The sequence below is a fragment of the Thermobia domestica genome, unplaced genomic scaffold (assembly GCF_964235325.1).
Source record: "Thermobia domestica unplaced genomic scaffold, izTheDome1.hap1.1 HAP1_SCAFFOLD_171, whole genome shotgun sequence".
Taxonomy (NCBI): Eukaryota; Metazoa; Arthropoda; class Insecta; order Zygentoma; family Lepismatidae; genus Thermobia; species Thermobia domestica.
In genome coordinates, this window is record NW_027655909.1 from 128,873 (window position 1) to 151,063 (window position 22,191).

General features: G+C 35.5%; 1 protein-coding gene across 7 annotated transcripts in view; it reads right to left on the minus strand.

The window, feature by feature from the left end:
• Naglu (N-acetyl-alpha-glucosaminidase) overlaps window positions 1–19,764 on the minus strand; it is a gene marked incomplete at its 3' end in the record, with an annotated part of 143,789 nt that extends 124,025 nt beyond the window's left edge. For 2 of the 7 annotated variants that reach the window (XM_081747305.1, XM_081747298.1), the window contains 1 exon segment: window positions 7,129–7,239. 7 annotated transcript variants of the gene reach the window in all.
• Between the last annotated feature and the right edge of the window lie 2,427 nt (window positions 19,765–22,191).

The following is a 22,191-nucleotide window of genomic DNA, read 5'->3' on the forward strand; positions in this document are numbered from 1 at the left end:
TTTGATGTGAGGAATCTGTTCTCAAAATACTGTGACACATTTTTGTAACATCCTGTACATAAATGAATAATCGAATAAAATGGCAACTGTCGTTACCTTTATATTTATAGTGTTTTAGTTCATTGGCACAGATGATAGCATCAGTGTTTGTAGTGTCGAAATATTTGGAGTAAAAATTAATTCTAACCATAAAGAAAGTAAATAAATTTCCATTTTATTATACACTATCTGTGCACGATTTACTATGATGAATAAAGTTATTATTTTTATATTCAGCCACCTTCTTTTAACAACTTGCGGGGGCCGCGGTGGTGCAGTGGAACAGAACTCACCTCTGGCGCCTGGGGTCCCTGGTTCGAATAAGCAATCGGAATCCACAAATCTTCGCCAGGTCACAAAAAAAAAAAAAAAGACCCGCTTCATCGTTTCATTTCATTTATTTACTCCATCTAACCAATCCATGGTATTTGGAGGGTTCAGGTCACCTCTACATAGTATTTACGTAAGATTATAAAAACACATAGTATGATCTACACAAGTGATTATACATATAGGTAAAAGTATTTTATATTGTTAAACATGTATTTCTAGATATTCCTTTTCTACTAGATACATTTTTAAGTTTCGTTTAAATTTATTTAAATTATTCTTTATTTTTATGTGATTAGTAGAGCAACTCACATTATGCTTTATTTTTTTGTTTAATTATGCTTTTTTTTTAAATTATGCTTTATTATTAATTTCAATCACTGTTTTACATTAATCATGTATTTAAATATCTTGATCTATTTATTAATATTTTATGCAACCAGTTTCTTTCATATTTAATGAACTTTCCATTTAATGCACTGTAAAGAGATATACTTCACTAGAGTCACTTTTTTGAAACACTTGTGTGCGCCTTAGAAGTGCATATATACAGAAAGGGAAAGTAAAATATGCCACTAAAAAATACAGAAAGTGCTCAAATTCAAGAGGTACACGTAACAATATAGTGTGGAGTTGTTGTGTACTATTCATTCTTGGCGGAAAGTTTCCTTCTTCTTTTCCTTTTTTCCAGATCAAAGGATTACACCGAAGACCGAAAAGAAGTTTACAGAAATAAAAATAAGCTTTTCATTGTTGCATTGTTATTTTCTCAATGATTTTGCATTGTAAATATGGGTTTTAGAAAGTATTAATACAGTTAAACAAAATTTTTCAAGGATTGTGCTATATATTTTAAATTATGCCTTATGTTTTATTTTCTAAAATTATGCTTTTAAAATGAGTTTATTCTGGACCCTTAGACAACCACAACCATGTTGAAGGTACCAACCACATGTGTAAATTGCTGTTTTGCTTTTGGGTTGCCCTAATGATTACGCAAATCAATGAATATTTTATTTGCCATATTTCTGGTGCCTTGTTGTACCAGTGATAATCCAGTGAAGTAAGACTTTTCGTTTTGATCTCCAGTGTCATAATGGTGACCTTTCACCTCATCTTCATTTTGCGTTACATTGAAAACGGATGCTTCATATATGTATATAGATGGAACTGTTAAAATTATTAACATTTTAAAGTAGGATTTGCAGCTTGTTGTGTAATGTAAGTTCGCAGTGGTTATAATGCCTATAATTATAATGAGTAAAAATTTTGTTTCGTTGACTACCTGTATGGACCCGTTATATATTTACAATAATACCATTCCTCTGCGGCAGATTAATGATCGAGGTCGTCCTCAGCAGGGATTTTACGGGAAGGGTGATGGGCCCTCCCAGCCCCCCAACTGGAGGCCTAGAGGACATTGAAGTTCCGAAGAACTGAGTAACGAGGTCGCCATATTGTCAACGTCGAGGTTTATTCTCTAGAGGCTGATGATTAATGAAGTGAATGGTTATGGAAGGAATTGATGGGGAGAAAATATGACATGAAACGGCAGAATACAGGCAAAATATACTTAAACAAATGTACTGCACCAAAAAATTCCTGGCCTGGGATCGAACCAGGGACCCTCAGCTCCAGAGATGAGCGCTGTACACCTCAATCACCGTGCTCCAGTCTTCAATTGTAGTTAATGTAATCATATCACAAGCTAATACTTGAATAGATTTAAACAGTATATCTTTCTATACATGCATAGCGCTATCTTTGGTAATTTTTCAACGAACTTAAAAAGTTCGTTACTCAATTCTCTATCTGTGTGTGTGTATGTGTTATTTGAGAATTCTTCAATTTTGAGCTTTCCATTCCATAGAACATCAAATACTATCTGGAAAAGTGATGCGATTTTTCGGGTCACTCTTGTCGTTCTTCAGATATTGGCCAAAAAATTACGATTTGGGGAGATTTAAGGACCCATACCTCGGGAACCGTAAGTCATAGAGAGTTCATATTGGTGTTGATCATTATCTGAGAAAATGTGAACATTTTGGTATCAAATAACAACCACTGGTCACTGACCAACTGGCCACCGTTCCCCAGATATTGGCCAAAAAAAGTTGAGATTTGGGGAGGTTTAACGAGCCATACCTCGGGAACCATATACCATAGTTGATGATATTTTGCGAGTTTTTAATTTTAAACCCTCCGTTTTCAGCACGTATCTTCGTAAAACAACATATCGTAGAACGTTTTAACAGATTTCCCCCTATGTATAAACTAAACACTTTCTCATTCCTCCCGATTACATGGTTCCAGAAATTCTGTGGCTTGTTGATATGCGTCCTTGCGAACTCTAAGCGAACATATACTATATGTGCATCTCTTATTTTAATCTGCATAGCAGAACAAATAATATGAGCACAGTTACATGTATCTGCACTGCATTCGAGATCTAACGTTGTTTTTAGGTTTGTTGAAGCATTTGCTTCAATAATCGAAACATTTTAGTCTTCCTTCCGTTGTCACTATTGGTCTACTCAGTTTCGCTTTAGTTTGTAATCCCTGTTCCTCTTCTGTTTCGAATCGTTCAATTCAATATCTTTATGTTTTAATATCCAGGCTCATGGCTCGAGCAACCTACTTTTTAGGAAATCTAGCTTCCCATATGCAATTATTCTTCCTCTAGTTATAAGTCAAAAAGCCTACCTTGTATACATATAAAAGCAATTCGTCGCAGACAACAAACAGTTCTTTTTAAGTTCGTTCTGACAATGCTCTTGCGAGCATTCTCAACTGGTTAAAAATTTAAATTGATATACTCACTGCTATTTCGTAAATGTGTGTGATAATAAAAACTGTTAAAGCAAACCTTACGTTTTGCAAGATATTCCTGTTTTCCCATCAACTTATTTTAAACTTCCTGCTATAATATGCTAAATAAAGTCAAGTACTGAAAGGCTATTTAAGTTTTTCCAGCCAGGAGTCTATGCTCAAAATGCGAGAGCTTTTTATTAATTAATTAATTATTATTATTATTAGTTTTTTGTTATTATTTTTTATCAATCTAACTTAATCTACCAGGGAAGAATCACATGAGATGGCGAAACGCTGACAAGCCACATCTATTCACTGGAGATTACACATCCCCCCCACCGAAAAACAGACTTTGCAATTTAATCATTGTGGAATAGCAAGTGTGAAAACGTATCGAATTTAGTCGAAGCGCCCGCCAAGTGTGAACTACGTGATATAATTCGATATCCCCAGATGGTTGCTGAGTTCGCTGGAATTCCAAGATTAAAATATTTCAGTAATCATAATTAGACATCGAATTTTTATGCACTTAAAATGAGCTAACAATGCAATAAAAGAGAGAATTTTCGAACATATAGCGAAGTTGTAACAAAATTTTGCAGGTGAAATGTAACGTTGAAAGTGTACTTTACCTTTCAGGGACTTCTCTTCAGAATTTATTTTTAGTACAGTTACAGTTTTAAAACATACAAATTGTTAGATTAAAATAGATACAGTGATATAAGGACACAGTCTCTAGATGTTCTTTACATTTGTATTTTAGAGTACCAGTACATTTGCTTTCCACGACAATTTCCTTTTCCACAGAGCGGCCGAATTTACCAGGAACTGACCGGAGCCCGTGGTGAACTTCATCAACTAGAGCTGAGCATTCAGTGAGCAGCATTTCTCGCATATCTGTTTCTCAATTGATGTCTATACGATATTACACTGAGTCTTTATCATTATCAGATTTCTCTTAACGTCTTGGCAATTGAAGCGTCTTTGCTCTGCTGATCGGTTACTAACATTATTAGTCCTCCATAATGTATGTAACATATTATTTCCAATCGGCGAATGTTTTTGCAACGTAAGGAAAATGAAGTGCATTTTATGTTTTAGAAGTGTAGAATTACTAGTGTGAAATCATAACAAATGCTCAAACTATTAAAGTGCGCTGTTTTTATGAGATATATATAAGGCGTACTTTTTCCATGATCTTTGTTTATGTGCATACGCGCCTGCTCGCTACGGACACACCGCCATGCGGGCACTTTGCTACGTTCCTGACCTGATCCAGTTAGATAACATTCGCACTTTTAATAGCCACCAAGCAGAAGCTGGTTGGTTTTTTCGTATAGTCGCTTTTATGGTGTACATACGGACTCATAATTACACCTCTAAGCAGGCCCGTATTTAGGTAAGTGCTATTCTACACAGGGCGGCGGAATTTAGGGGGCGGCCAAATTTTGGATTTTTTTAAAATTCACAATAAAATAATATCGAAAAGTAGCAAACCCGTAGAGTCTCGCGCAAGCGCGAGAAAATATGAAATGAAATGAAATCTTTAAGTTTTACGTCCCACAGTTATGCCGGTTAGGCTAAAGAAGACGGGGGAGCCAATATGTTCATGTGTTTAATTCGCACTAATTACAATAGTTACTAATTAGCTAGCTTATCTGATTATTTTTTTAAAAGTCATCCTTCCCCACCCCAACACCTACCAAGGGGTGAGGATGAACTTGAACATCATGAAAACTGATATCATTAAACTCTACGACCTCGAAAACTATGAATTTAACATCTGTCGTTTTCGATTATTTTTAAAATCTCGCCCCTCCTTGGGGAGTGGAGTATTACCTTGAATTTGATTAAAACTGTCACCATTCATCTCAGCAACCAAAAAAACTATGAACTCTAATATAAGGTCGTTTTCGGGGGAACGGCAAATTATTTAGAGCACACGAATGCACAATATATAAATATGGGCCTGCCCGTAAGGCGAAATCGCTGTAAACTGAATCTGTAGCTATAAAGACACGTAATTCTATCCTAAAAAATTCATTTTTTCGGCCGCGTGGGTGAATTTCCTAATGAAATAATTGCACATAATACGATACAAAGTAATAGGATACCATATTATCATTTGCATGTCATATCAATTTGCACGCACATTATTAATCTGTACGCTATTATTTGGGCATGTGCCGAGGAAATACGGATGCATAATGTCGAAGGAAATCATTTACAGCACAAAAATTTTTAGAATTATTATTTTAATTTGAAGCTATATTGTAAACATGCATAAATCTCTTAATGCTTTATGAATCTGACACTAAAGTGTTTAGTACCTGATACACGCAGATCAACAATAGCAGATATCGATAAGTAGAGCTATATCTATTTACATTCATTGCTAATAACTATGGAACTCCCATGTAAACTACATACTTAGGTAAGACAGGCTGAAACCGTTCCTTCTAACTTCTCCAATTTGCAAATAAATGTTTTATCCATGCAGGTCAAGTTTACACACAACACTCAAAATAACTGTTGAAAAATTATGGCTCTTTTACTAGTTTCCCTCTTTCTGCCCTAAAAAGATTTATACTAAGCGACATGACAATACTTCACTTAGTCTAAATGAAATTCATGAGGGCCACCAGCAGCAATAGTTAAAAATTAAAAATTACAATGTTTTCACAATTACATATAAATACAACGTCCGGACATACGTCATAATAGAGTGCCAAAGCTATAAACCAAACTGTGCTGAGTGTGTCCACTAAAAAGCAGAAATGAATGCCATCTAACAGATTCAGTGGAGAGTGAAGCTGGTGTACTCACGCAGGTGCTTCGAATGAGCAGCCGCGTCAGTGATAGTGGGGATGCGCGTAAGTAAAAGTTGTGACAATACGTCTGTTCTCGCAATGATACAAGTTACTATAGCACTTGTAACGGCTTTTATACTAGTATAGACACAGTTGTAAACATACAATACAGATTTCGTACACTGCCCACAAGCATTCCACCGATGGAAAATATCTCAGAAACATTTCGCTGAAGGAATATAAATATCTCAGAAACATTCTGCCGGGAAGGTTCTAGAACACAGGTCCCCCTACATAGATTAGATCCTTTCTGTACCAGAGTTTACTACTCAATTCATATAGTATTGCCGAGCGAGCGTCAGCGAGTGAAGGCAAGTTAGAGCCCCGCAGGGCACGTTGTTTTCTGTCTTTATCACAGCTAAATGGGAAGGGGGACGTGTGTTCTAGAACCTTGCCCATTCTGCCGATGAAAAAAAAAATATCTAACACCGTCATATAATCCACCTGTTTTAAGCATTGTAAAGAGTTGATTCTAGTGACCCAACACTTGAAAACATAAAATACAGCCGTATTACTTACTATTTCATTCTGTCGCCTATAGAAATTTGGGTAAGAGTGCACTTTGTGCAGAATATTCATAGGAACCATACCTAAACGAGCCCTGTGGGGCTTCTAACCCCCTTCGCTCGCTCAGCTATGTTTTGTGAAGTTACATTACAGATGTGATATTTGCAAGATTGGAAGAGAAACTAAGATACCCAAAATCACTCGTTCTGCACAAATTGCACTCTTGCCGAAATGTGTTAATTTTAAATATGTCTTTTCATGCACAGTAATGAATTTTACCTGTCTACTTTGCAAAATGTGGTGTGTATAAACTTGACCATTATTGTTTTATCTTTAGATAGGAATAAGCTGCTACATGAACAAGCTCATACCTATATTGCTCTAAAAAAATCGAAGTAGTCAAAAATGTTCGCATTAACTGTTTCATCAGACATATTAAAGAAAATTATATTTACAATTTAACTTCATCCCGAGGTCGCGGATTTAATATGCATGTATAAAACTTGAGCTATTTTCCGTGCCATTCAAGTAAATACATTTACCACAATGAGACGTAACGTAAACCACTCACCTGCCTGTCGCGTGTTAATGCATTACACCTGCACCGCATGCAATTGTCATAATGTTTACAAAGTAGTTTTTATTTCTTAACACTAGATGGGAGTATATTTGCTAAACAAGGACGAGAAAGAAGTACTTACTGCACAATTAAGTTATTTTGTATATAGGACTATATATACGATTGTGGAAACCTTGAGCAAAGATTGACATACTAATTTGCTATTTTTATATACATTTCATGATTATGGATTAGATGTTTTAACATTTTGTTCTGTAACATTTTAGAAGATATTATTATGGAACAGCTGTTTTGTATTAATGCGCAAGTCTACCAGACTCACCGACTGCGACTAGCGCGCAGCTGAGAAGCGTTGCCAATGCGTAAAGTATTTCCTGTATGCTTGTCGCGAATTTCAGTAACTTGACGCTCCGCTGTCATTTACGAAAACTCATCAAGTACAGATTTTTTAAAAGGAAATTGTAAAACTCTGTTCCAGTTAATATATAACCTCACGATTTTTATTAATATGTAAAATAATAATTCTTTTCTTAATAAAATTCATACAAATCGCGTTTTTTTAAAACTCTAGACAGGTTCCCAACCTTTCTTGACTGACGACCAAGTATGTTATAAAATAGTTTCTTATTAACACTGCCATATTTTTTTATTAATAAAATAAAGATTTAATAGTGTAAGACGATAAGTTCCTGTAAGTACTGATTCCAGGTGCTACTGAGCATTGTTGCTGCCACTGGAGACAATGATTGATACAATCTGTCACAAGATTAATTTTAACTAATTATTAAATGCTTCATGATTTTTAAATTATAAAATTTCGCGACACCCTATGGGACTGGTGATACAAGTGTTTCGCGATATATCGGTTGGAAACCACTGGTTTAAAGTATTATGTTTTCCTATCAGACAGAAAGTGTTTGACTTTTTTTCTTTTCAAAAATTTGTATGAAAGAATTCGTTTGTTGTTTTTATTTTGTGAAATGAAAGGAAAATTAAAAAGCTTGATCTTTCAGGAGATGTGTGGTATAACTTATTATACCGTACTTATAATGGAGAGTATTAAAAAAGTCACTTATAATTTTCCATTTATGAACAAGCACCGAAAGGTACATTTGCTATGAACATAAATCAATTTTCTTTTAACAAAGTTGCCTTAAAACAGTAACTTTAACTCACACATACAGACCTACGTATTTTAAGAAATCTTTGAAATTCCGGAAAAGTGATATTGATGAATTCTCATATATTTAGAGCTAAATGGAGTGAGCATCATCATGCTGGAAAACAGCAATACCCAAAATGCCTTCCTGGAGCAACTGAGGAGCTAGCTAATTTTATAAAGTCGTAGCACCATCAATGCAATAATTGGTCTCCTGTAAAATAGATGATCTTCCAGGTTGCTCTTAATCATGCACGCCGCTAGTTCTCTTGAATTTGTTGACTTCTTGGTAGAGGTTTTTGAACTTACGGGGAAAATCTTCTTGTACTGGTTCCTGTTCGTATGTCTCACCACGCAGATGACCGTATACCATGGCTATTCGCTCTTCAGTAGAGTACATTTTCTCAGTTCATATCAAATCACCTGTAAAAACGAAGAGAAATTGAGCGGAATCCGGAAAGAGGGCACAAGAGCCAAAACTTGTTTTTGAGATATTGAGCTTTCAAATTTTAAACATTGATAACTCGTAATATATAAAAGATTCATTTAATGTTTTATGTAAGCGTTTTAGATAACTACCTACTTTTTATCTGTACTGTGTTTGATCTTAAAAAAAAAAACTGTAGTTTTAATAAGACAGTTAAATAAAATAAGTGTGTTATGTGCCCTTTTTCCAACCAGGAGCAGGCACGTAGCCAGGATTTTATAAAGGGCGGGGGTCGGTGCCATGAAATACTGTGATCATCACACCAGGGACTCGATCATTCTAAACTATTTTACTGGCAACATATACTTTAGTAAGTATTTTAATAACAAACTATGAAAAGAAATCTCGAGCAAAAGAACACAAAAAAGTATTGGAAAAGATTTTACAATATTTACGTTCCTTCCTTTATTAATTCAAATATAACAATTTTCCTTTTATTATGGCCTCAACTAATATAAAAAGTGCATATCCAATAATGTATTTTAAAATATGTTACAATAGCTGCGTTCCTTTCTCTGTTGAATCAAATGTTAACAGAACTTTTCTTTCCACAAAACTTTTTGTTTTTATTATTCCGTCAATTACTGTTTGTTACAAATGACAGGTTAAAGGAGCAGTAGAAAACTGTTTCTGAAATAACATGTTTGATACTGCAGAGAAGCGATGACGAAAAATTATGATAAAAAAAATGTCGACATTGTTACAGAACAGCACTATGCTTTCGAAAGCTTGAAATTTCCTTGACTAGTAGCAGAAATTCTGAGAATTCCGTAACTTTTCTAGAAATTTCAAATTCCTTGTCTTTTCCAGGATATCTCGCTTATTCGACATCATGCATTGCAAGTAATACAAAGAGTAATATATAAGAAAGAGTAACCAAAAGATTGCTGTAGCGTTTTTATTCTCGTTTCTTTTTGTTTCATCCTTCCCTATTTTTTTCATTTATGGTTTCGAACGGGGGTCCGGGAGGGGGGACTCCCTGGCTACATGCCTGCCAGGAGTTAAGTTTACAATAATGTGTACTCTAAGATTTAAATATTCATGTATATACATTCAAAAAGTATAAAATACCTTGGTTTTATAACTGCTAAACTAACTTTTTGGCAAAAATATGTATATGGGAGAAAAAGAACAGACAAAAATCGCATATGTCTGTCTTAGGACGTGTAAACCCGTACTGCACTTAAGGACTTCGACGAATAATATGAAGTCTTTAAACAGATAGCTGAAAAATAGTGAGTAAAAACTTTTGACAACTTAATTTCCGTGCCATTCTGCTTGATGGAGTAAGACCAAGTTTTGAGACGAGGTTTCTTCTGGATGTTACGATTGTTGTTACTAGCAGACAGGGTCATACAAGCTGACAGATAAGCATCTTGAAGTGGCTTGTTTTGCCCGTTATAGAATGAGTCAAATAAGTTGCACTGGTCTTGAAGTGAAAACTGTTCATAACATCTATTTACACAACACTCACTAACCAATGTAAAAGCTTTTGATGGAATTACGTTATCTTTGCGTGTAACACATTCTTCACCTTAAACTTTACTAATTTTTGAACCTTCTTGTTTCTTATTTATATATCTATGCATCAATCATCTCTTCTTTTCAACCGACTCAGTTATATCCATCACTATAGTTAATTAATAATGAATATTTAAGGCACAAACTACAAGAACACTGTATCAGTAGGTTATGTTATGATTCAACAGGCTCACAATAACAACTACTCTGAAACATGTATCTAAAAAAAAAAAAAATGTACTACTGTCTTGCCTTGTCTTGTCTTCGTCACCATCAGTGGCGTATTTAGGGGGGCTTCCGGGCTTAAGCCCCCCCCCCCGAAATCTTACTTACTATAGTAAAGTATATGAAATATCTTGCAGAATTTTCACATTTTCAGGCAAAGCCCTCCCCGAAAGTTAGCAAAGCCCCCCCCCGAAAGAAAATCGTAAATATGCAACTGGTCACCATTAATGGTGTTTAATAATTAGGTGCACCAACAACTAAGGTCAAGTGTGCTATAAATGTAGAAATATTGATTTATTTGTGTAGAAATGGACTTATTTGTATAATAAAGTGTACAAAAGTTTGCAAATGGCGGACATCGCCATTTGCAAGATTGGCCGACAGTGAAGTCGAAGTGCCTGAATTACAGTATAAAGAAATTGACATTAGTTTAAAATAGAATTCAGAAGATGCATGTACTATATAAAAATATGTCAAAGTCAGGTTAGTTGGAAAATTGTCAAAAATAGGGATGAATTGAAGTCAAAATCGGGAAGGGTATCCATCGGGATGAAGAGGGCCAGCTACCCAAATGGTCAGGGTGTAAAAGTGAGAAAAAATGAAAAATAAATGAAATATAGATAAGTAGAGTATTTGTAGATGAATGTAGATGAATTTGTGTATAAATGTAAATGTGTATAATAATGTAAGATGTGCACTTTTCATTTAATCCCCTTCCTCTTCTGCGTAACACACCATGGTATGTTGACACTATCACAATCACCGCTGAACTCCCATTGTACTACTGAACTTATGTGTTGAGATATTGGACTAAAATTTCCACAGATCATTCCCAACACTATAGCATGCTAGAAAAAACGATGGTCAGAGAAAGGTCTATGTGCCCTTTTTCCGGATGCCGCCTCAATTGTTAAGTGACTTTATAGACACCCTGCAATTGTTCTAACATTTGAAAATATTTTCCGTTGTCATTTTTTAGGAAAGAAAAAGATATGACATTCTATTAGAACTTACTGTGCTTGTATCGACGATAAAAAAAATAAAAAAAATACATATAGCCCTATAAGTAAAATTTATGCATGCCGGTATATTTTAAACATTGATCAAACTGCAATCCTCGTAAAGAAGTTCCAAAATCTAATGAGCAACCAAATTGCCTGTTGCTCCTCAATAAAATGTTCATTTGAATGTCAATCTAAAAAAAAAAAAAAAAAAAAACTCAAGATTTCTTTAAAAATGTTTTCTTAGATTCATTTTGTAATCGCATAGCCTTATTGAGAATTGTTCTACATATGAAATTATCTCCTCTTCAATTTCATCATCGTGCCATTGCTCCTCGACTAGTTTCAGTCATGATTTAGTAGATGTTCGTCTTGTCTATTCCCAACGAGGAACAAAGAAAGCTACTTCATTAGAAAATTGACTGTTGGTTGGATTCGCGTTTATATGTCTTTCAGTAGCAACCCTATATGAAACGTGGACCAATAGTTCAACATAAGACCTGAAACATGAGCTCACAACGCGAATCGAATCAAGAACTCCAGCGCCGAAGACGTGCATTTGAGAAGAAAGATTTGAGTCTCTTACACATTTAGTCTTCTTTATATCTTTGGTGATAATGTCTGGAGTTATATAGGTTTTCTTCCGAGATTATTGGGTTTTTGAAATTCTCTAGAATTTCAACATTAGGATTATATCCACAGGCAGTGGTGTATTTAGGGGGTGGCTATCGTCAGATCGGGACTTCTTGGAGGCCAGCAATGGGAGCTGGTGAAGATGCACACTCTCTTCCAATCCAGCGGCCAGGAACGTCTGATTCAGATAATTGCGCACGTGAATAGCGAAGTGCGCTGGTGCTCCATCTGGTGTATCACAACAGTGTCTTTGATACATTTTCTTCCAGTTGAGGCACCAACCACTCATTAAGCATCTCCAGGTAAGATTGCCCATTAACATTGTCTTCGAAGAAGTAAGGCCCAAAAATGTGTGTTGCACTCATTCCAGCCCACACCATCATATGTGGTGTGTTTTTCTCCATCTCTTTGTAAAACCGGGAGTTTTCCTTGCACCACATTACAACGTTCCAAGAATGCACCCTCCGGTTGATAGCACACTCGTCTGTGACGAGGACTGCACCACGGAATCGTATGGAAGGAAATTCCTTGAGAGGTCAGCATGGCTCTTTCCGTGCATCCATGTCGACGCCACTCATCATTGTGGTCCGAGGAATACCAAGCTCCAAAGACCTTTTACGTGTTGATTTTAAAGGCGACTGCTGCACTGATCCTTCCACTTCAGGGCACGATTCCCTCCGTTTTATCGATCGACCGCCTCGGGGAAAGTCTTTCACACTGCCCGTAGCAATGTCACCTGTGTAACGCCTTTCGTGAAGCCAAATCGCAACAACTAATCTTTGTTCAATGCTATATACTTTGATCATACATTATTGATTACTCCATCTTCACTGAAAATAACTTACCAAGCAGAAAACAAATGAAGATGGATAGCAATGTTACCAGACACTGCCAAGCAATGTTACCAGACAATGCCAATCAATGGTAAAACCTAACACCATCAGAAAACACCAATTAGGGGTACGCCCACTTCCAGACCAGGCTGTACAAAAGGAACTAACACATAAACTACAAGCAGTGCTGCCAATCACTGTCCATGTGGAAATTACTTTATTATTATTATTATTATTATTATTATTATTATTATTATTATTATTATTATTATTATTATTATTATTATTACTATTATTATTATTATTATTATTATTATTATTATTATTATTATTATTATTATTATTATTATTATTATTATTATTATTATTATTATTTACATGTTGCAAACAGTCATCTTAATTGATAGGATCGTCATCAGCTATGGGGCATTTATCAAAGACAAATTGCAGGCAATCTGAGTTATATATTAGGTGGATCTAGTTGCCATAGAACAAACATTCCACTCCTTTCGTACACTTTTTTTTTTTTTTTTTTTTTTTTTGTTAGATCTTCACAGAACACAACATTTACTCACGGGCATCACTTGGGGAGGGCAGCCGGAATTTACTCCCCTGAGTTTGAGAGGTCCATATTTTTTAATAGATGGCATATATGGATGGATTTTTTAATAGTAGTAATAAAACCTATTTAATTTTTAAGTTCATGTTGCATGTTGTCTCTCCCCCTGACACAATCTGAAAGGACACTGTACTCTCACTTGTAGCATAAGAACTTAATGGGCATGGAAGAGCTGAGCTGTGTCCTAACTTACTCTACTTCCTTGTGAACAATAAACGGGCGATTGAGTTTAGGAATCTATTACCATGATTTTGTTTACTATATCCTCACTCCCAAATATCCGACTAACACTGTTCTAACCTGTTTCAGACCTTGACCCTTTCCCCCCTTTTTTATCACATTCTCTTGCTAGCGATCCCCATAATAATTTTTCCTTTGTAATAAGTTGTTTATTATTATTATTATTATTATTATTATTATTATTATTATTATTATTATTATTATTATTATTATTATTATTATTATTATTATTATTATTATTAATCGCTTATAGTTGTTCAAAGAATGACAAAGGGTGTCGAACGAAACAAATATTTTTAAAATTATTTTTTTAAACGATTATTTGTTTGCTATATTTAACAAGTATGAAAATAAACATTTGTCTATTAGAATAAGGAATTCAAAATAATCTTTTCCACACAGTCTATCTTTTTACACCTTTCTTCGTGACTATCATGTATTTCTCTCGTGATTCCTTTAAGGGTCCCGCCTCCTAGATTGAGGAATCACGGTTTAGGATGTTCCACACTACACCATGTGTCTTTACAGCTACAGTTGATCTGCAACACTATTACATTATTCTAAATGCATTTTGTAGTTGTGTATTGCAACAATGTCGTTTTCCTTTCTCCCATTCACTCCCTGTTCATTAAATCATAGGAGCCTCTCTGATCAAGTGGATAATAATAGAAAATATGTTGTATAAACTCAATTTCAGGCGCGTAGGACTGAAATTTATGATAGGAGGTCATTTTGTAACCCATCCCAGTGGTGCTAATCAGCCGGTTCGCACCGATTCTAGCCATTAAAATATTTTGAGTTCGTACAACCGTTTGTTATAGCCAAACATAACAGTAAAGTTTGCCCAGTTATACCCAGGAACAGTAGATTTTAGCTTACCTATATTTGTTTTTAGAAATTCTTACAGCTACAGGGTTATGTCTCTCAGAACAAGGTATAAGCCTTTATTTCTTAATCTCAAATGCTCAGATACCAAAAATGAGAACTGAGTTCACATGAGTATAGTGGTGAGGGTTGTTTATGTATATTTGAAACGCATATATACCATTTTCAACAATTGTCGATTTATTGCTGTATTAAGATCTTCCCAGTACTTTTTGACAACCGTCTATCTTGGATAATTCGCTTCCAAGATATTCGCAGTGCTGCCTAATTTAGTCACATCACCTCGTATTAGGATGGTGTGTAGATCCCTACTTGATACTTGTGGTATCTAGTAAAAAATTTGCTTTTGTCTACCTTGTATGATTTGCTTCCTAAGAGAGATCATATATACAGAACCGGTTGCTAAAAAAATTAGGATAACATTACTGAATCCATCGACAAAAATATCTCGAAAACCAGCTCAAAAAACCTGTGAACGAAATTTGCTTTCCTCGAAAGGGGTCATCCAATGATGGTAAACTTCACCAACTTCTCCGCGCCTTGAAGGGTGAAACTGAGCCAGTTCTAATCTTAAATATTAGAGAAGTCTAGTTTTTTTATTGCAGACTCAGATTTTTTTAAAAAAAAGTTTAACCTACAATTAACACTCCCACTCCCACTCCTGAGGGTGGGAGGTCAGCTTTGAAATCTTTTCTGGGGATTTGGATTGTCTAATCTGTACTCAACCATAATTCTATCGTTGATTTTACTACCCAATAATTAAATCGTAATGCTATCAAGTGGTGTACGCTGAATTTCGTCAAGGGATTTCAATCACTTAATTTCACGTCCTTTCAGTACAACCGTGAGTTTTATACAGATCTTAACAAAGAAAGAGATCATTTTCTCCATAATATCTTGTCTAATTTAAACCGGAATGTCCCTTGCGTCACTGGTGCTACCTTTTTTGAGCTGAGCGAAGCGAAGCTCTTATACTCGGGTTAGCCGTTTGGTTGTCCGCGAACTCCTCCTAGACCGTTTGGTCGATCTCAACCAAACTTAGCACGCTGATAGAGTATGTCGTGCTGAGTGACAATATAGGTCGAAATCAAAAATCCGATGTACCATCGAGGAATAATGACCGAAAAACGCTTCCTCCTAGACCGTTTGGCCGATCTCAACCAAACTTAGCACGCTGATAGAGTATGTCGTGCTGAGTGACAATATAGGTCGAATTCAAAAATCCGATGTACCATCGAGGAATAATGACCGAAAAACGCTTCCTCCTAGACCGTTTGGCCGATCTCAACCAAACTTAGCACGCTGATAGAGTATGTCGTGTTGAGTGACAACATAGGTCGAAATCAAAAATCTGATGTACCATCGAGGAATAATCACCGAAAAACGCTTGCATAGACTTAACATGGGGAAAAAGTTTTCACGCGATTTTTTTGTCAACAATTAAAAATGGCATTTATTATTGCATAATGACCAGGAATGATTACGTAGTTTAAGCTCGCTCAGCTCATTTCATTGCAATCGGGTACATCCATTGCATTTCTAGTATTGGGGGCACGGTGACTCAGTTGTAGAGCGCTTCCCTCTGGTATAGGATCCCTGGTTTGACCCCCGACCAAGTAAGTTTGTGATGGACAACATCATATTCATGGGTTTTCTTGGGGTGCTCCAGCTTCCTTCCACATTTACATTCCACCAATTCTTTGTACCAGTGCACATATTATCAATCATATTATTAATCGTTATTCGATATTCATTTAATGTTCTAATTTCACTCAAGAGCAGGTTTGGCCATTTTATTTCAGGCGCTCATCCCATCCAAACCATTTTCTTACCAGTTGTGTCCAATCACCCTCCACAATGTTAAAAAAAAAAAGTCCACACCCCAACTTCAATCTCGTTTTCCTAACTTTCTGTCCTTTTACACTTTCTTGTCCTTTATTCACTGACCACCCGATAATGTTTCAAGTCGCCACCAACGAAGTTTCCTGTTTATTTCTGTCTAGGAAACGAGGGTGAGCTTGCATTTAAAAGTTTATAAATGTTCCTAAAAAACGAAAATAAAGTAAACGAAAAAAAAAAACAGAATGAAGAGGGACGCCTAACAATCAGTGCAAAAAAAAAAAAAAAGCGTCCATTCTCATTATTTTAAAAGTAATTTATTAGTTTCATTAATAAAACGAAAATTATAGTTTGTGAGTACTATACGACCAGTAACAGTAATTAGAAAAACAATACTAAAGTAATTAGTGATATAAACGTCTCATCGACAGAATCTGCATACAACTTTCAACATCGTAAATGTGAGTGATAAACTGTGCTAAAATAATTAGTGACATAATCGCCTCAGCGGCAGGGTCTAAACGTAAACATAAATGCATTGTAAATATTTTCTGAGTTGTGCTAAATGAAAGTAATTTGTGCATTAAATAAACTATTTAGTAAAAATACTTGATACTCATCGAAATACCATGCGGAGAGGGCCGGTAAGATCAAACATACGTAAACTGTAATAACCTTTCATAATAAAATGGCCAAAAACTATTAAGGGAATGTAACAACTATTAAAATAAAATAATAACAATTGGAATACTCCACTAATAAAAAATTACGTTAAAAAATAATATTTTGCAAATCTTAACTCACGTTTGTTCCTTTGATATGTAAAATTTTAACCGAAAAAAATTCTTATTTGCAATATTTTCTTTTGCATATAATTTTCTTTTTATAAAGTGGCTGACATGAAACTTTTCAAATTTCATTTTTACCTTTATTTTGCACAGTCACATCTTCCATAATCATTCACTTGCCTTAATCGTCTTCTTTAGCCTTAAGGGCATAATTGTGAGACGTTAAATCGAAATATTAAATTTTCATTTCATTTGCTTCCTTTTCCTTAATGTTAGTATATGTGATATTGCGACATCTACCGTAACAAATGTCTTTTCTGTACAATAATGTGCGAATATACTTTAAAAAAAAAAAAAAAAAACGAAGATGAGGATTATGTATAGCTATGTTCAAAAAACCTTGACCATCCACCTTGCTTTAGAAGACCATATTTTCTTGACCGTATCTAGAAAATTATAAAACTTGGGTTCTAAATGCAGACCTTAATGTTCCCAAAGAAAATGATCATTTGTGTGATTTCATTCGATCTGTAGGCAAGATTGCAGGGCTTTTCAAGGAGAGATGGATGGCCAGGTTTTTTGAACAAGACTATACATAGTTAAAATTACTCTTAAACGATGAATGGCAAAGGAAAAAGAAAAGGATTTCGATAAACATAAAAGAGAACAAAAAATGTTATTTATAAAACGCAAGAAAGTAAATTAACCCTGTGGCCTAGTCCAGTAGTTAGCGTTGTGGACGCAGTTCGGACCCTCCAGAGAAGTTTATCTTTTATTATTTCATCAGGCGTCAGCCGACAAGCCGGAATGATATCTCTCCCATTTTTGCTCTTGAAAATGTAGACGCAGAGGAACGTCAAAATATATTTGCAATTTATTAGACTAACAGAGAGAATAAATAGAATTTAAAGGAGTACACTGGTAGAGTGAGCGAAAGTGAGATACAGCTCCAGTTGTTCGATACTTTGCAATACATATTCTTATATCATGCCTTTTTTTTCTTTCTTCGAGATTTTAACGTACGTGAGTTTTTCCAGATCTTGCGCACCAATTTGCACCTCTTTGGAAATGCCATTACTAACAATTATAACCAGAATAGGGCTTACACCACAATGCATATCGATGCAGATACGTAACGTTCTCAAGAAAGGACTTGAGAACAGTCATCAGTTTATTAATAAACTTTTAAAGTACCATATGACACCTCCTCGGATTTTTTCTTTTTCGTTTAACATTCGAAATTATCTGAAACTAAAGGTAGTTACGATTATAGACGAAATGATGCAATCAAGAAAATGGGAGGAAAAAGAACCCCTGAAAAAATCCACACATTCGTTGTTTACCACAAAGTCCACTTGATGGGAGCTAAGATCGAACTAGGAACCCCACGAGCCAAAGATGAGCGCTCTGCCATTGAGCCGCCACAGTCTCTGAAGTTTCATCTCATATATTCACTGAAGTAAGTAAATCAAAGGAGGGAAAATGCCGGGGACATTTTTTTTTTTTTTTGAGGAGAAGCAGCCTATTCAGCAGCGAGGCTACATGAGACGAGGACCTATAGGTCATCGAATCTACATATTCCACGCTTACCGGGGCCATAGTGAAGCGCCTTAAAGTCTAATTTTATGGGACAATTAAATTCACTACGTTCATAGCTATAGTATCCAATAACATGTTACTAAAGAAGATATAGATGTGTTTTTTAACTGCGTAAAAAACGTCGATATGCCGTATTTAACGAACTCGGTACGATAATTTCACAGGAAAAATCTTTTCAAGTAGTTGGCAGTGCTGTTACCGCTGTGAGCTCAAGAGCCTAGTCGACTGGCAAGGAAGTAGAGATGGGCAGAATCGAGTACTTTTGAGAATCGAGTACGTTCTCGATTCTGCAGGGAGAGAATCGATTCTGGACTCGGATCGGAATCGGTTTTCTTCATATCTACCCCCCCCCCCCAGCGCTCTCTTGCGATCTAACGGTACTTAAGTGGCAAACAATTTGTATTCAACGTTAAGTAATAACAATTTTAAGTAGTTGGCATTGTAATATATCTATATCAATATCTATCTATCTATCTATCTATCTATCTATCTATATATATATATATATATATATATATATATATATATATATATATATATATATGGTAGGATTTTAGTTAATGAAGTACACATGTCGGTCTTTTTTACGATTAGCAACAAGAATTAGAAGAATCTTTTTATATTGCTCACCCTCTTTTTTATGCATACCTATATATTTCATTGTTTACCCTCCTTTTTACATTTATTTGCATTCTCGTTGTTTCTGTACACTGAATCCCACGCTTTGTAACACGCAAGCACACGAGGCAACTGAAGTTCACTCTCACTCTTTACCACTCGCCAAGTGTCGCCAAGCGAGTGGGTGGAGTTATGGTGCATGCTGTTCAAAGGAATTCGGAATCAATTCCAGCCAATCAGAGCAAGCGTAGGGAATCGAGTACGGAGCTCAGAACTCATTTATGAGAAAACAATTCCGAGCACAAACAGAATCGATTCTGGATTCAGATGTCCTGGACTCGGTTTGTGAAAAGTGAGCACAAGCAGAATCGAGACCAGCTGTGCTCGGAGTGGAAGTACGGGAAAGCAGATGCTTTATCAGCCTATTTGTTCGTTACTGATCAGTCAGACTTGAATAATGGGACGACATTAACACCATCAATGGCACCAATATATAAGATAATTACAATTTCTAAATTACAGGTGTTCCATACGCGTATTTTAACACATTTGCTATAATTATTATAGCCTTCATCCTATGAATGGCTTTATCCCGCCAGATAATAACGTTCAACAGAATGATATGTGGTCAGTACTAAGGACGTACGCAGGGTGGGTTCTTGGCAGGGGCGTCATTTAGGGAGGGCAGGAGGGGGTAATTGCCCCCCCAAGAGTTTAAGGAATACATAAACATTAATAGATTGTTTACTAATATACTAGTACAAAACGTGAAAGTCCTATGTCTGTGGTGCTCTTGCCCCCTCCAAGCGAAGTCTGAAATGACGCCCATGGTTCATGGGGTTCGGATCCCCTCCCCGAAATCTCGATCTGTCTGTAAATTTAATATAATTTTAGGGGTCATTTTACGAATTTTAATATAATTTATTATCATATTGAATTTGAATGCACCCGGAAAAACTTTGGACCCCCTCAAAATAAATTCCTGCATACGTCGCTAGTCAGTACAACGACTCAGTGTCGTTTCTTGTTTTTCGACTAATTCAATGGCGGTTGTAGCCCGGGGCCAGGGCCCTCGGTCCCCCAGTTTTTGAGTGACAAAAATAATTTAAGCTATTTTTTTTGTATTTTTGAAAGTGTATAGTAAACTCATGGTATACATATCATAGTCTGAAGTCTGGTTGGCCCCCACAGTTTTTAATTTCTAGAAAAGCCTCTGGACTCATTACTCACAATTCACTAGTTAAAATACACTCACAATAATAATAATGAACCATAGGAATTATGAGATATGTAGTAAGTCCAGAGTTGAATTACGCATGCAGCATTTGTGGTAGGTACTGCAAATCCTACCACAAATCAGTGGCGGATCTAGTCTGGGGTCGGGGGGCCTAGCCCCCCAGTTTTCTGAGTGGCAAAAATAATTTAAGCTATTATTTATATACATTGAAAGTTTATAGTAAACTCATAGTATACTTATCATAGTCTAAGACCTGGTAGCCCCCCCCCCCCTAGTTTTTACCTTCTAGATCCGAAACTGCCACAAATGTCATCCGATTGCTATACAGTTGCCTATAATTATAAAGAAAGATGCAGGGAACTAGGAATAACTACAGCTGCGATCAAAATTGCACTTCTGTGCTAAAAGAAGAAGCGGGCTTTGTGGTGGATAAACACTGTGTGGGAGTTTTATTGGGGTTCTCTTGTTTCCACCCACTTTTGTCATTCCACTATTATTATTTTATTATTATCCACCTCATTATTACCGTATCTCTTTGCCTCGGTTCTTGCTCACAGGATGTTAAACTAAATAATAATAATAATAATAATAATAATAATAATAATAATAATAATAATAATAATAATAATAATAATAATAATAATAATAATCGATTACGAGTAGAGTTCATTTATGAATCATAGTTTATTCTGTGTTGGTTAAATGTAATAATGATTAGTTATAATTAAATCGTCTACATTGCAATACGTTACAGGGAAACAGCTGATATCGTCATTTAATTCGATTCCACTTTTTCGTGTAGGCCTATAAGTAATTACTTCATTCTTCCCGATATTCATTGATTGATCGATTGGTTTAATTTTAATGCGCTTTTTCACAACCCAAGCTGATATGGAAATCATTGTTTAAAGTGCGAGTTACAGGCATAACATTTTCACTTGTTGTAATGACATTACACTTATCTGCTGGGAAGGGGCGTATTGTTATCCTATGTAAAAATATTTCTAAGCTAATAACATCTTGTTTCGGCTGGGTGAATGCGTAATTGGTCACAGAGATGTTAAAGAAATATGACGAATGTTGTCATTTACCTCAGTTAGAAAGATATTATTTATATTTGCTAAAATCTTCCTTTATTCTGTTATGAAATATTTCCTTCTTCAATTAAAATTCTCTTCAACTGAATCGGACAAACTTAGGTAATAAATCATTTCTCCAAAGTGAATAAACAAACATTCTAAGCTATATTTAAAAAAAAAAATGCCCATCATATGCACAGAAGCATATTGCAATTCGCTGTGCCGCATTTGTTGCTTCCATACTTCTTATCTTACTGTTTCTGCTGGACTCGATTCTTACTCCTTCCATGG